We start from the raw sequence: 13,788 nt of genomic DNA, 5'->3' as shown, positions 1-13,788 counted from the left end.
TCTTGCTATTAGTTTGTTTTCTATTTGTCCTATCATTGTTCAGAAGTTTTCGTCTTTTTTTTAAATTGAGGTATAGTTGATTTATTACTACAATATTATATTCGTTTCAGTTGTACAACATAGTAATTCAAAATTTTTATAGGTTATACTCTATTTAAATTTATTATAAATATTGGCTATATTCCCTGTGCTGTATATCTTTGTAGCTTATTTATTTTCCAGATGGTAGTTTGTATCTCATAATCCCAAACCCCTACCTTGCCTCTCTCCAGTTTCCTCTTCCCCATGGGTAACCACTAGTTTGTTCTCTATGTCTGTCTGTTTCTGTTTTGTTATATTCATTCTTTTTATTTTTTCAGTTCAGTTCAATTCAGTCGCTCAGTCGTGTCCGACTGTTTGCAACCCCATGAATTGCAGCACGCCAGGCCTCCCTGTCCATCACCATCTCCCAGAGTTCACTCAAACTCACGTCCATCGAGTCAGTGATGCCATCCAGCCATCTCATCCTCTGTCGTCCCCTTCTCCTCCTGCCTCCAATCCCTCCCAGCATCAGAGTCTTTTCCAATGAGTCAACTCTTCACATGAGGTGGCCAAAGTACTGGAGTTTCAGCTTTAGCATCATTCCTTCCAAAGAACACCCAGGGCTGATCTCCTTCAGAATGGACTGGTTGGATCTCCTTGCAGTCCAAGGGACTCTCAAGAGTCTTCTCCAACACCACAGTTCAAAAGCATCAATTCTTCAGCGCTCAGCTTTCTTCACAGTCCAACTCTCACATCCATACATGACCACTGGAAAGATTTCACAAATAAATGATAACATTCAGTATTTGTCTTTATCTTATTTATTTCACTAAATGCCCTCCAAGTCCATCCATGTTATTGCAAATGGCAAAATTTTTATACTTTTTATGGTTTAGTAGTATTCCATTGTATATATATATATATGTTTATACACATCTTCTTTATCTAGATTCATGTGTTGGTGGACACTTAGGTTGCTTCCATATCTTGGCTATGGTAAATAGTGCTGCTGTGAACACTGGGGTGCTTGTATCTTTTCAAATTAGTGTTTCCATTTTCTTCAGATTTATGCCCAGGAGTGGAATTACTGGATTGCATGGTAGTTCTAGGTTTAGTTTTTTGAGGAACCTACAAATGGCACCCCACTCCAGTGCTCTTGCCTGGAAAACCCCATGGACCAAGGAGTTTGATGGGCTGTAGTCCATGGGGTCGCTAAGAGTAGGACACGACTGAGCGACTTCACCTTCACTTTTCACTTTCACGAACTGGAGAAGGAAATGGCAGCCCACTCCAGTGTTCTTGCCTGGAGAATCCCAGGGATGGGGGAGCCTCATGGGCTGCCATCTATGGGGTCACAGAGAGTCGGACACAGCTGAAGCGACTTAGCAGCAGCAGCAGCAACAAACTGTTTTCCATAGAGGCTGCAACAATAACATTTCCACAACAGTGTGGGTGGGTTCCCTTTTCTCCACACCATCTCCAACATGTATTATGTGTAGACTTCTTGATAATGGCCATTCTGACTGGTGTGTGCTATACGTTATTGTGGTTTTGATTTTCATTTCTGTAATAATTAGCAACTTTGAGCATCTTTTCATGTGCTTGTTGGCCATCTGTTTATCTTTAGAGAAATGTCTTATTTAGATCTTCTGCCCGTTTTTTGATTGGACTGTTTGTTGTCAATTATATCTCAATAAAACTGGAAAAATTTAAAATAAATCACATAAAATCTAATTGTTTTTTTCATTTCAGATACTTTATGTTTATCTCTAGAATTTCCATTTGGTTTTCTGGAATCTTTCATTTTTCTCATTAGATTCGTTTTTCTTTAAATCCTTGAGCATACTGAACATATTTTAATAGCTACTTTATTATGCTTCTCCGTGAATTCCATTTTCTTTCCTTTCTTGATTTGTTTCCTTCAAATGAGTTTTCTCCAGTTTAGGGTCACATTTTCTTATTTCTTGCCTTATCTAGTAATTTTTAAATTGGATGCTAGACATTGCTAATGTATGTTGTTGTGTGCCTAGATTTTGTTGATGTAACAGGGACTTTGTCCCGGCAGGCAGTTAAGTTCCTTATGGATCAGTCTGATACTTTGGAATCTTATTTTAAAGGACTTCAGCCTCTATTCTAAGACTAGTTTAGCCTTCCTACTGTGATATGACTCTTCTGAGGTATTGACTGGATACTTGTTTGTTCAACGAAGGCTTTTCCTCTGATTGGTTAGAACTCAATTCCCCTGGGAGCTCTAGGACTTGTTCAGCTTACGGCTCCCTGGGAGTCCTTTGCTCAGACCTAGGGCATTTCATCTTCTGCACACACGACTTAGCATTCAGCCAGTCTCCAGGGGCTCCACAACTGGGAACCTGGTTCTCTTTGTCTGGGAAGCAACCTCCTGATGAACTCTGTGCCATAGATTCCAGTTTCTCAGCTTCCCCAAACTCTAATCTCTGATCCTCATTTCAAGACTTCAGTATTCTTCAGGAGGAACCCCTTCTGCACCGTGGCTTGTAAGTGCCCCCAGGCAGAAAGCTGAAGCAACAACAGGATTCATTTAGTTTGTAGCCTCTTTCTCAGGGATCATGGATCTGTGTTGTGTGTTTTCCAGTTTGAAAATCTTTGTTTCACACAGGATCTACAGTTTCCAGTTGTCTATGATGGCAGGGTGAATCTGATCCCAATTTCCCCAAAGTGGATGGGAGCAGAAGTCCTTGGTTTATCTTTTTAATTTCCCCTCATTCCCTCACTTTCACCTTCTGGCCCTAACTCACTGACCACTTTCACTTTCTTATACCTTTGAGTCTGGGCAACACTGGTTTCCTTCTGCTGTTGCTAAGTCGCTTCAGTCGTGTCCGACTCTGTGTGACCCCACGGACTACAGCCCACCAGGCTCCTCCGTCCATGGGACTTTCCAGGCAAGAGCAATGGAGTGGGCTGCCATTGCCCTCTCCACTGGTTTCCTTCTACCCTGGTCCAAATCTAATAAGTTTCTTTTTTCTTCAAAATTTCTTATAAATATTTGTGTCCAGTATGTCTAACTCCTATCTAACTAGGAATACACACGAGTGGATTTTACTTGGTTGTAATAAAACACTGTGTGTACAATATTATCTACAGAAAGCACATAGATAATTAGCTAATCCTCTAAGAAGAAAACAGAAGTCTTGAAATGAGGATGAAATTAGCTAAGTAACCATTTGTATTTAGGTTATATCAACAAGTATGAAAATTCTAGTTGTTTTCCTAAAAATCTCAGAAAAAGTAGTCTTTTTTCTTAATGCTTGAAATGGTATTCTAACGATACTTAGTTTTTTTTTTAAACAAAATTAAGATCTGAGGATGAAAGAATGACTTATTGTGATATCAATAACCTCAGATATGCAGATAACACCACCCTTATGGCAGAAAGTGAAGAGGAACTAAAAACCCTCTTGATGAAAGTGAAAGAGGAGAGTGAAAAAGTTGGCTTAAAGCTCAACATTCAGAAAATGAAGATCATGGCATCTGGTCCCATCACTTCATGGGAAATAGATGGGGAAACAGTGTCATACTTTTATTTTTTGGGGCTCCAAAATCACTGCAGATGGTGACTGCAGCCATGAAATTAAAAGACGCTTACTCCTTGAAAGAAAAGTTATGACCAACCTAGGTAGCATATTGAAAAGCAGAGACATTACTTTGCCAACAAGGGTCCATCTAGTCAAGGCTATTGGTTTTTCCAGTGGTCATGTATGGATGTGAGAGTTGAACTGTGAAGAAAGCTGAGCGCTGAAGAATTGATGCTTTTGAACTGTGGTGTTGGAGAAGACTCTTGAGAGTCCCTTGGACTGCAAGGAGATCCAACCTGTCCATTCTGAAGGAGATCAGTCCTGGGTATTCTTTGGAAGGAATGATGCTAAAGCTGAAACTCCAGTACTTTGGCCACCTCATGTGAAGAGTTGACTCATTGGAAAAGACTCTGATGCTGGGAGGGACTGGGGGCAGGAGGAGAAGGGGACGACAGAGGATGAGATGGCTGGATGGCATCACTGACTCGATGGACGTGAGTTTGAGTGAACTCTGGGGAGGCCTGGCGTGCTGCAATTCATGGGGTCGCAAAGAGTCGGACACGACTAAACAACTGAACTGAACTGAACAGCCTTCAGAAATTTTGATAAGAACAGTTTAATTTACTTTGGGAAATGAACCAAATTTTGCAGCAAAACACTCTTTTCTAAACTCATCTCTCATTAACTTTGTTCATGAGAGAAAAAACAAGCTCAGCACTTGAGCAAGGATACTGTAGCCCAGACTCAAATGATCTCCTAGTCATTTTTGGCCTCAAAGGACATACTGTATTATTTAGTTTCTCTGAAATTGCTGAGTTGCAACCCAGCATCCCCAAATTGGCAGGATGTATTTTTCTGTTCAGCTCATGTAACACAACAAAATTAGTGGTACCTCCTTTCCAACTCAGTGTACAGTCAAGTGTATATATTTTGTGTCGACAGGTGTAGCTGCTTTTTAAATTGTGAAGTTTTAAACTGAATGTAACCTGGGATGGGGGATGCTGATAAATGTCATGTGTGTTTGTACTCTGTGCGTGATACTCTGAAATAGGTTCAGGTTCAGGTTTTAGGTTCAGTTTATGCTGAACCTAAAATCTCTCTGCTTCCCTTTGACCTCAGTCTTGGATGGTTATTTCAAATGGCCATTGTTTGTTTTATTCCCTCACCATGCCTCCCCAGCCCACTGCTCAAGCAATTTTTTAAGCCTGTTAAGTTTGAAATGCTTTGGCTTCATAGTATATGGAGTGTTGACCTAACTGGTATATTGAAAAAAAAAAAAAATAGAGTTGCTCAAGGATTAGACAGTTTCTAAATAAATAGGGATATTTTGCCTCCAATTTGGGACACACTGGAAATAGTTGAAGAATAATCAGCAAAGTAAGGGTAATGTGGATGATTCAAAACCTCCAGCAGTTTCAATCTCCAGATGTTAAGCTATTGAATTTCTTTCCTCCCTGCTCACTTTTCTAAATATTGCCTTGTAACCATTCTTTCACTTTTGACAATTTAATTATAATGTATCTTGGTGTGGGTTTCCTTGGGTTCATTTGGAAGTCTCTGGGCTTTCTGGATCTGAACTTCTGTTTTCTTCCTCAGGTTAGGGAGTTTTCAGCCATTATTTCTCCAAATAAGTCTGTTACCCCTTTCTTTCTTCTCCTTCTGGGATCACTATAATATAAATGTCGATCTACTTGATGTTTTACAAGTCCTTTAAGCTCTCTTCACTTTTTTAAATTCCTTTTTCTCTTAGCTGCTCTGATTGGATGAGTTCCACTGCTATCCCTGTCTTAGAGTTTATTGATCTTTTCTGGTGCTTCACTGAATCTATTGTTGAACTCCTTTATTGTATTTTTCAGTTCAGTCATTATATTCTTCAGCTCTGTGATTTCTGTTTGGTAGCTTCTTACATTTTCTTTTTCTTTGTTGATATTCTTGCTTTGTTCATGCATTGTTCTTATAAGTGTCAACAAAAAATGATCAACAGTCAATCGAAGAAAAAATGGAAAATTTTATGTGAGCCAAACTAAGGACTGTGGCCCAGGACACAGTCTCTAAGAAAGCACTGAGAACGGTTCTGAAGAGGTGGGGGTGGGGGACGTCAGTGTATGTGATTTTGGTGATGAATACCTGAAATGAAACATTTATCTCAGTAGAAGGTTGCTGCCAGCCATGACGAACAGACATCCTAGTTAATGGATCTAGTGCTTTTCCAAGTTGGGAAGATGCAAGAATCCAGCTTCATAAAAAATTTCTCTTGAAAATATCTAACTATCATAGGGCTAGTTCTGTCAGTTTTCCCAGAGCACAGAGTACCTCATCCTGATCTTCACCCTGAATTCCTTTCAAAATGTATTATAAGTCTGTGACTGTAGGGACTTGATTATAGGAGAACTAGATGGCAAGCAACATTCTCTATGGTACAGACCCTTCCCTTTTGGTCTTAATTTCGACCAAGATTTGGGAAGCATTTTGTCTTCCTATGCTTGGAATGCCCACCCCCAGGTCAGGCAAGGATTTCGTTGCTAGGCCATTTACTGTCTATTACTGGCCTAGGCCACCTTAACAGTAATCCCAAGCCTCTGAACCACCTGTCTTATCTAGTCTGTAATGGTCCTGAAAATGGTTCCTTCTGGTTGCTTCTTACCATTTCTACAGTAAAACCATTACAGTCACTGCTCTTATAGAACTATAAATCTGATCAGTTGCTTCAAGTTGCCTCTTCATCTTAATTTTTATCTGAGGCTCAGTCATACATTTGGAAACGCAAGAAATAATAATCTTATAATATAGCTAGTAACATTAATAAGATCCTAAGTAAACATTTGGGATTCCCACGTGGCTCACTCATAAAAGAATCTGCCTGCCAATGCAGGAGACATGGGTTTGATCCCTGGGTTGGGAAGATCCCCTGGAGAAGTTATGTAGCTGGAGCCAGGAGGTGGCCATGGGGAAGATCTGGGTCACACTAAACACAGATGCACCGTGCACACTGTGGGGAGGGAAGAGGAGGCCCAAACCTGCGAAGAAATAGTTTTATGTTTAATTTTTTCTTGTCTTTCCTTAAAATGTGAATTTTTATTTCATCAGTGCACTGTCCTCCTGCTCTCAGTGAACATCTTTATGACTCTTTTCAGCAGGGTATAAACCTTGGCCTCGGTCAACTCTCCCATACCTCCTGATGTTGCTTGTATGCCTGAGTGCAAAACCAGTTTTAGATTGTCAAAGGAGCCTCATCTGGGGAATTTTCAGGGCAACACTTCCTTGTATCTTCCTTTCCTGAGACCCTTTTGATGTCTTGGAGAGGGAATCCCTTCGAGTTGTCAACACTGGGAATGTTGCTCTGCTGTCTAACAAAAACACAGTTGGGGACTTCCGTGGTGGTCCAATGGTTAAGACTCTGCCTTGCAATGCTGGGGATGTGGGTTCAGTCCCTGGAGCGGGGGGACTAAGATCCCACATGCCATGCGGCATGGCCAAACAAGACAAATCTCAACTGGCTCTCCCCCAACTTCTAGGCTAACTAGCGCTCCTCAAGGAAGATGGGGTGTTTCGATGGACCAGTTGGGGAGCCCCCAGTCTGCTTCTTTACTTAACGGGAGCTGAAAGGAAGGAGGTTTAGCTCAGGTCTTCCTTCTTTCTTGCAGTAAGTGCATTGACTAGGAGCCAGCTTTGCTGGTAGCCTGCATGTCCCACATCCCACGTTGGTGGCAGGGGGTGCTGACCTGTGAGGCTTTGTTATTCTTTCCTCCTGGGTTCCCTGAGGTGATGTGCAGCACTGCCACAGACAAGGCGGCTTGCTTCTTCATCTTTTTCTTCTTCTGTAACATCTTGGTTGTTGAAAACCTTTTAAAGGCCACCTCAACCATTCGGGAGGTGGGGGTGTTAGGCCCCACTGTCATCTTCTGAAGTTTGTGGTGAGTATTTGGAGCACTCGGGGCAAAGGGAAATAAATATAAGGGGTGTTCAGGGGGTCCTTTCCACAAGGAGAGTGAGGTCTTCTTCCTTGAGTTAGACAGCTGAGCAGGTCTAAGTCTGCACTTTTCCTGGAGTCCCTGCTCTGGTTAAAGGCCAGAGCATTGCATATATGGAATCTCACGCCAATTCTCTTCTCTCAGAGAACAAGCCTAGTTGGAGCATGGTGTTATGACTTAACGAGCCGTTCTCTGGCCATTTCTCCTGGTCACTTAGTTGGTATTCTGGCCAGACAGTATTACAAAAGAAGAAAGTTGTTTCTTCATCACTGAGGTGGAGCCATAGTTTCCAGTGACTCAGAATGCACCCTGATGGGCTGGCCAAGGGGACTGACGTCTGGTTGCCCATAGCTTGGGTCTCAGTTTAGGATCTACCTTTGACTACACAGAGGTCTAGACTAAGGTTTGGTGGAGACACAGATTCTGCTGTTCTTGGACCACTGAAAATTTCCTTCTCTGGAGAGTTGGTCAGTAAGTTCTTCAGATTGATGAAAGTGTGTTCTCAGGTCTACCAGTTCAGTCCAGTTCAGTCGCTCAGTCATGTCTGACTCTTTGCGACCCCATGAATTGCAGCACTCCAGGCCTCCCTGTCCATCACCATCTCCCGGGGTTCACTCAAACTCACGTCCATCGAGTCCATGATGCCATCCAGCTATCTCATCCTCTGTCGTCCCCTTCTCCTCCTGCCCCCAATCCCTCCCAGTATCAGAGTCTTTTCCAATGAGTCAACTCTTCTCATGAGGTGGCCAGAGTACTGGAGCTTCAGTTTTAGCATCATTCCTTCCAAAGAAATCCCAGGGTTGATCTCCTTCAGAATGGACAGGTTGGATCTCCTTGCAGTCCAAGGGACTCTCAAGAGTCTTCTCCAACACCACAGTCCAAACGCGTCAATTCTTCAGCGCTCAGCTTTCTTCGCAGTCCAACTCTCACATCCATACATGACCACTGGAAAAACCATAGCCTTGACTAGACGGACCTTAGTCAGCAAAGTAATGTCTCTGCTTTTGAATATGCTATCTAGGTTGGTCATAACTTTCCTTCCAAGGAGTAAGGGTCTTTTAATTTCATGGCTGCAATCACCATCTGCAGTGATTTTGGAGCCCCAAAAAATAAAGTCTGACACTGTTTCCACTGTTTCCCCATCTATTTCCCATGAAGTGATGGGACCAGATGCCATGATCTTCATTTTCTGAATGTTGAGCTTTAAGCCAACTTTTTCACTCTCCTCTTTCACTTTCATCAAGAGGGTTTTTAGTTCCTCTTCACTTTCTGCCATAAGGGTGGTGTTATCTGCATATCTGAGGTGATTGATGTTTCTTCCAGCAATCTTGATTCCAGGCTGTGCTTCTTCCAGCCCAGCATTTCTCATGATGTACTCTGCATAGAAGTTAAATAAGCAGGGTGACAATAGACAGCCTTGATGTACTCCTTTTCCTATTTGGAACCAGTCTATTGTGCCATGTCCAGCTCTAACTGTTGCTTCCTGACCTGCATATAGGTTTCTCAAGAGGCAGGTCAGGTGGTCTGGTATTCACATCTCTTTCAGAATTTTCCACAGTTTATTGTGATCTACACAGTCAAAGTCTGTGGCATAGTCAATAAAGCAGAAATAGATGTTTTTCTGGAACTCTCTTGCTTTTTTGATGATTGAGCAGATGTTGGCAATTTGATCTCTGGTTCTTCTGCCTTTTTTAAAACCAGCTTGAACATCTGAAAGTTCACGGTTCATGTATTGCTGAAGCCTGGCTTGGAGAATTTTGAGCATTACTTTACTAGCGTGTGAGATGAGTGCAATTGTGCAGTAGTTTGAGCATTCTTTGGCATTGCCTTTCTTTGGGATTGCAATGAAAACTGACCTTTTCCAGTCCTGTGGCCACTGCTGAGTTTTCTAAATTTGCTGGCATATCAAGTGCAGCACTTTCACAGCATCATCTTTCAGGATCTGAAATAGCTCAACTGGAATTCCATCACCTCCACTAGCTTTGTTTGTAGTGATGCTTTCTAAGGCCCACTTGACTTCACATTCCAAGATGTCTGGCTCTAGGTGAATGATCACGCCATCGTGATTATCTTAGTCATGAAGCTCTTTTTTGTACAGTTCTTCTGTGTATTCTTGCTACCTCTTCTTAATATCTTCTGCTTCTGTTAGGTCCATACCATTTCTGTCCCTTATCAAGCCCATCTTTGCATGAAACATTCCCTTGGTATCTCTAATTTTCTTGAAGAGATCGCTAGTCTTTCCCATTCTGTTGTTTGCCTCTATTTCTTTGTACTGATCACTGAGGAAGGCTTTCTTATCTCTTCTTACTATTCTTTGGAACTCTGCATTTAGATGTATATATCTTTCCTTTTCTCCTTTGCTTTTCACTTCTCTTCTTTTCACAGCTATTTGTAAGGCCTCCTCAGACAGCCATTTTGGTTTTTTGCATTTCTTGTCCATGGGGATGGTCTTGATCCCTGTCTCCTGTACAATGTCACGAACCTCCATCCATAGTTCATCAGGCACTCTATCTATCAGATCTAGTCCCTTAAATCTATTTCTCACTTCTACTGTATAATCATAAGGGATTTGATTTGGGTCATACCTGAATGGTCTAGTGGTTTTCCCTACTTTCTTCAATTTAAGTCTGAATTTGGCAATAAGGAGTTCATGATCTGAGCCACAGTAAGCTCCCAGTCTTGTTTTTGCTGACTGTATAGAGTTTCTCCATCTTTGGATTTAAAAAATATAATCAATCTGATTTCGGTGTTGACGATCTGATGTCCATGTGTAGAGTCTTCTCTTGTGTTGTTCGAAGAGGGTGTCTGCTATGACCAGTATGTTCTCTTGGCAAAACTGTATTAGCCTTTGCCCTGCTTCATTCTGTACTCCAAGGCCAAATTTGCCTGTTACTCCAGGTGTTTCTTGACTTCCTACTTTTGCATGCCAGTCCCCTGTAATGAAAAGGACATCTTTTTTGGGTGTTAGTTCTAAAAGGTCTTGTAGGTCTTCATAGAAGTGTTCAACTTTAGCTTTTCAGCATTACTGGTTGGGGCATAGACTTGGATTACTGTGATATTGAATGGTTTGCCTTGGAAACAAAGAGAGATCATTCTGTGGTTTTTGAGATTGCATCCAAGTACTGCATTTCAGACTCTTTTGTTGACCATGATGGCTACTCCATTTCTCCTAAGGGATTCCTGCCTGCAGTAGTAGATATAATGTTCATCTGAGTTAAATTCACCCATTCCAGTCCATTTTAGTTCGCTGATTCCTAGAATGTCGACGTTCACTCTTGCCATCTCCTGTTTGACCACTTCTAATTTGCCTTGATTCATGGACCTGACATTCCAGGTTCCTACGCAGTATTGCTCTTTACAGCATCAGACCTTGCTTCTATCACCAGTCACATCCACAACTGGGTATTGTTTTTGCTTTGGCTCCATCCCTTCATTCTTTCTGGAGTTATTTCTCCACTGATCTCCAGTAACATATTGGGCACCTACTGACCTGGAGAGTTCCTCTTTCAGTATCCTATCATTTTGCCTTTTCATACTGTTCATGGGGTTCTCAAGGCAAGAATACTCAAGTGGCTTGCCATTCCCTTCTCCAGTGGACCACATTCTGACAGACCTCTCCACCATGATCCGCCCATCTTGGGTGGCCCCACAGGGCATGGCTTAGTTTCATTGAGTTAGACAAGGCTGTGGTCCGCGTGGTTAGATTGACTAGTTTTCTATGAGTATGGTTTCAGTGTGTCTGCCCTCTGATGCCCTCTCGCAACACCTACCATCTTACTTGGGTTTCTCTTACCTTGGATGTGGGGTATCTCTTCACGACTGCTCCAGCAAAGCACAGCCACTGCTCCTTACCTTGGACGAGGGGTATCTCCTCACCGCTGCCCTTCCTGACTTTGAACATGGGGTAGCTCCTTTGTCCCTCCTGCGCCCACGCAGCCACCGCTCCTTGGACGTGGGGTTGCTCCTCTCGGCCGCTGCCCCTGGCCTTGGGTGGGGGATAGCTCCTTTCAACCACTCCTGCACCATCGCAGCCTGGCACTCTCGGCCACTGCCCCTGACCTTGGACGCGGGGTAGCTCCTCCAGGCTGCCCCTGACCTTGGACGTGGGGTAGCTCCTTTCGGCCGCTTCTGCGCTGTCGCAGCTCTTAGAACAGCTCAAAAAGTTTCCATCAAATTGTGTATTTCCCTTAAGGAGGAACGGAGTCCTACAAGTTACTGATCTCAGCAGTAACTGCTTGAATTTGCTCCATGGGAGTGAGTGAAGGCCTTCGAGACTGAAGGTTTTCGTTTTCTAAAGGCTGATTGGAGGCTGGACCCCTAGGCAATGGCTTTTAAGGCACACAAGTAGCCCTCTTTCTGGGGAAGACTGGGAGAGGTGCAGGAAGCCCTAGGATGTAGTTAAGAAGTGCTTCTTTGCTACTGTCCCATTGAAGCTGTGAACACAAGCACTGCTGCCCACTACAGCCAGGCTTTCAAGGGATGTGGCCTCTGGGTGGCAATGCTAGAGACGTCAAAAGTGCCTTTCTCTGAGACGCTGGAGACCTGGGCAGGACAGAGGGCCAGCATGAATGTGATACCCACCGGCCTCCCCAGTGCCTGCAGTGACCTCAGGATGTGTGCTTAAGCAGCACCCCCTCTCCTACCCCATAGCTGTGAAGAAAAGCTCACAGGCCTCTTTCCTGGAAAGAAGGGAGCTTGTCTGCTGCTTCTGTACCGTTCCCTGGGTGGTGGCTGGTTAAGAACTGTTTCTCTGTTTGTTACAGTCGTGGAGCTTGGGAAAGTAAGCCTGGTTGGCTACCAGAGCTAGGGGATTGAAGGGGCATCCCTCTGGGAGGCAGCCACAAAATCTGGGGCCCCAGACCTGTGCCTTCCTAGGAGATCCTGGGAGGAGAGCGGCTGAGCACAATGATGGTGCCTGCCGGTCTCAGCTGTCTTTGGGGAGTATTTCTGTGGCCTCTAGAAATGTGTTAAATGACTGCCCCTCAGGCTTTCGAGATACGCAACAGGCCTCTTACCCAGACAGACTTGGCACCTTTCAGTCTGAAGCCTCCGTGCTGGGGCCTGGGGTGCTAGCCTGGTGGGTCTGGGAGAGCCCCCAGAGACCTGTTTCTCAGATGCTATAGGCTCATGGGTGTTATGGACCTAGTCCATAAGACTAGGCCCACTGGCTTTTAAAGCTAGATGTTTTGGTTGGGGGTGCATCTCTCAGGTACAGATCTTAAAAGCTTGGATACCGATGTGGGGTTCAAATGCTCCCCTCCTCAGGGAGCATCTGGAAACTGTTGGTCCCCCGCCCTGACCGTGGGCTGCTGGGCTGGGAGTGGGGTGAGTTTTGCTCACCAGCTTCTCAAGACTTGCTTCGCAAGCTCTTGGGTTTCTTTCAGAGGGAACTGTTCAGTGTGGAGCTGGGGAGTCAGGGTGTCTGTGGATGGGGGTAGGCTCAGGATCGCCCTATGGCACGCTCTGGAATGGGAACCCCTGCAGCTCTTCTGTCTTTGACTCAAGACGTTAACAGGTCATCCAGACTGGCGAGGAACAGATCGGAGGGGCTAGAAGTCTATGGCCATACCACCCTGAACGTGCCCGATCCTGTCTGAGGGGGTGGGAAGAGCTTCCCCACTGCCCCTCCCTCCCCCTCACCTATATGTGGGCTTGCACTGTGCAATGCGGAGCGGAAGAGTCCATCTCAGGCTTGCAGGTAAAGCGAGGATGTCCAGCTGGGCCGGATCACACTGACACACGCTGCTCCTGAGTTCTTTTAGGAACAGACACTGAGAAGCAGGTGTGCTCTTGGCTTGAGAATCCTTCAGACACCGCAGATGCAAAGCAGAAAGAAAGAGTACTTCTGTGCTCCTGGAGTGCGGCTGGGCGGATGGACTCAGCCACTGTTTTGCAGGGCCCTCCAGAGAAGCCGAGGCGTTTCCTTCACTGGACATCTGCCCGCTGATGGTTCTCAGTCCTTGGCAGACGGATGGCATGGAACACATCCGAGTCCATCTCCACCTGTCAGGGTTCTCTTCATCCGTTCACTGTCAACGACAATTTGACTTTTCTGGATCCCCTTGGTCTAGACTGAATTCTTCGGTTATATTCTCTCAGAGGACCGTCTGCTCCTCTTTCACAGCACTGACCATGTTTTGTAACAACTCACATTGTGTTACTGACAGCATTTTCTCTAGGAGTGCAGGGAACCACTGTACCTCAGCACTTAGTGTGGCCCCTGGTACACAGTAGGGGCCCAATCC

This window comes from Budorcas taxicolor, chromosome 5 (assembly GCF_023091745.1).
Source record: "Budorcas taxicolor isolate Tak-1 chromosome 5, Takin1.1, whole genome shotgun sequence".
NCBI classification, from domain to species: domain Eukaryota; kingdom Metazoa; phylum Chordata; class Mammalia; order Artiodactyla; family Bovidae; genus Budorcas; species Budorcas taxicolor.
Note: the sequence above shows the minus strand (reverse complement) of the source record.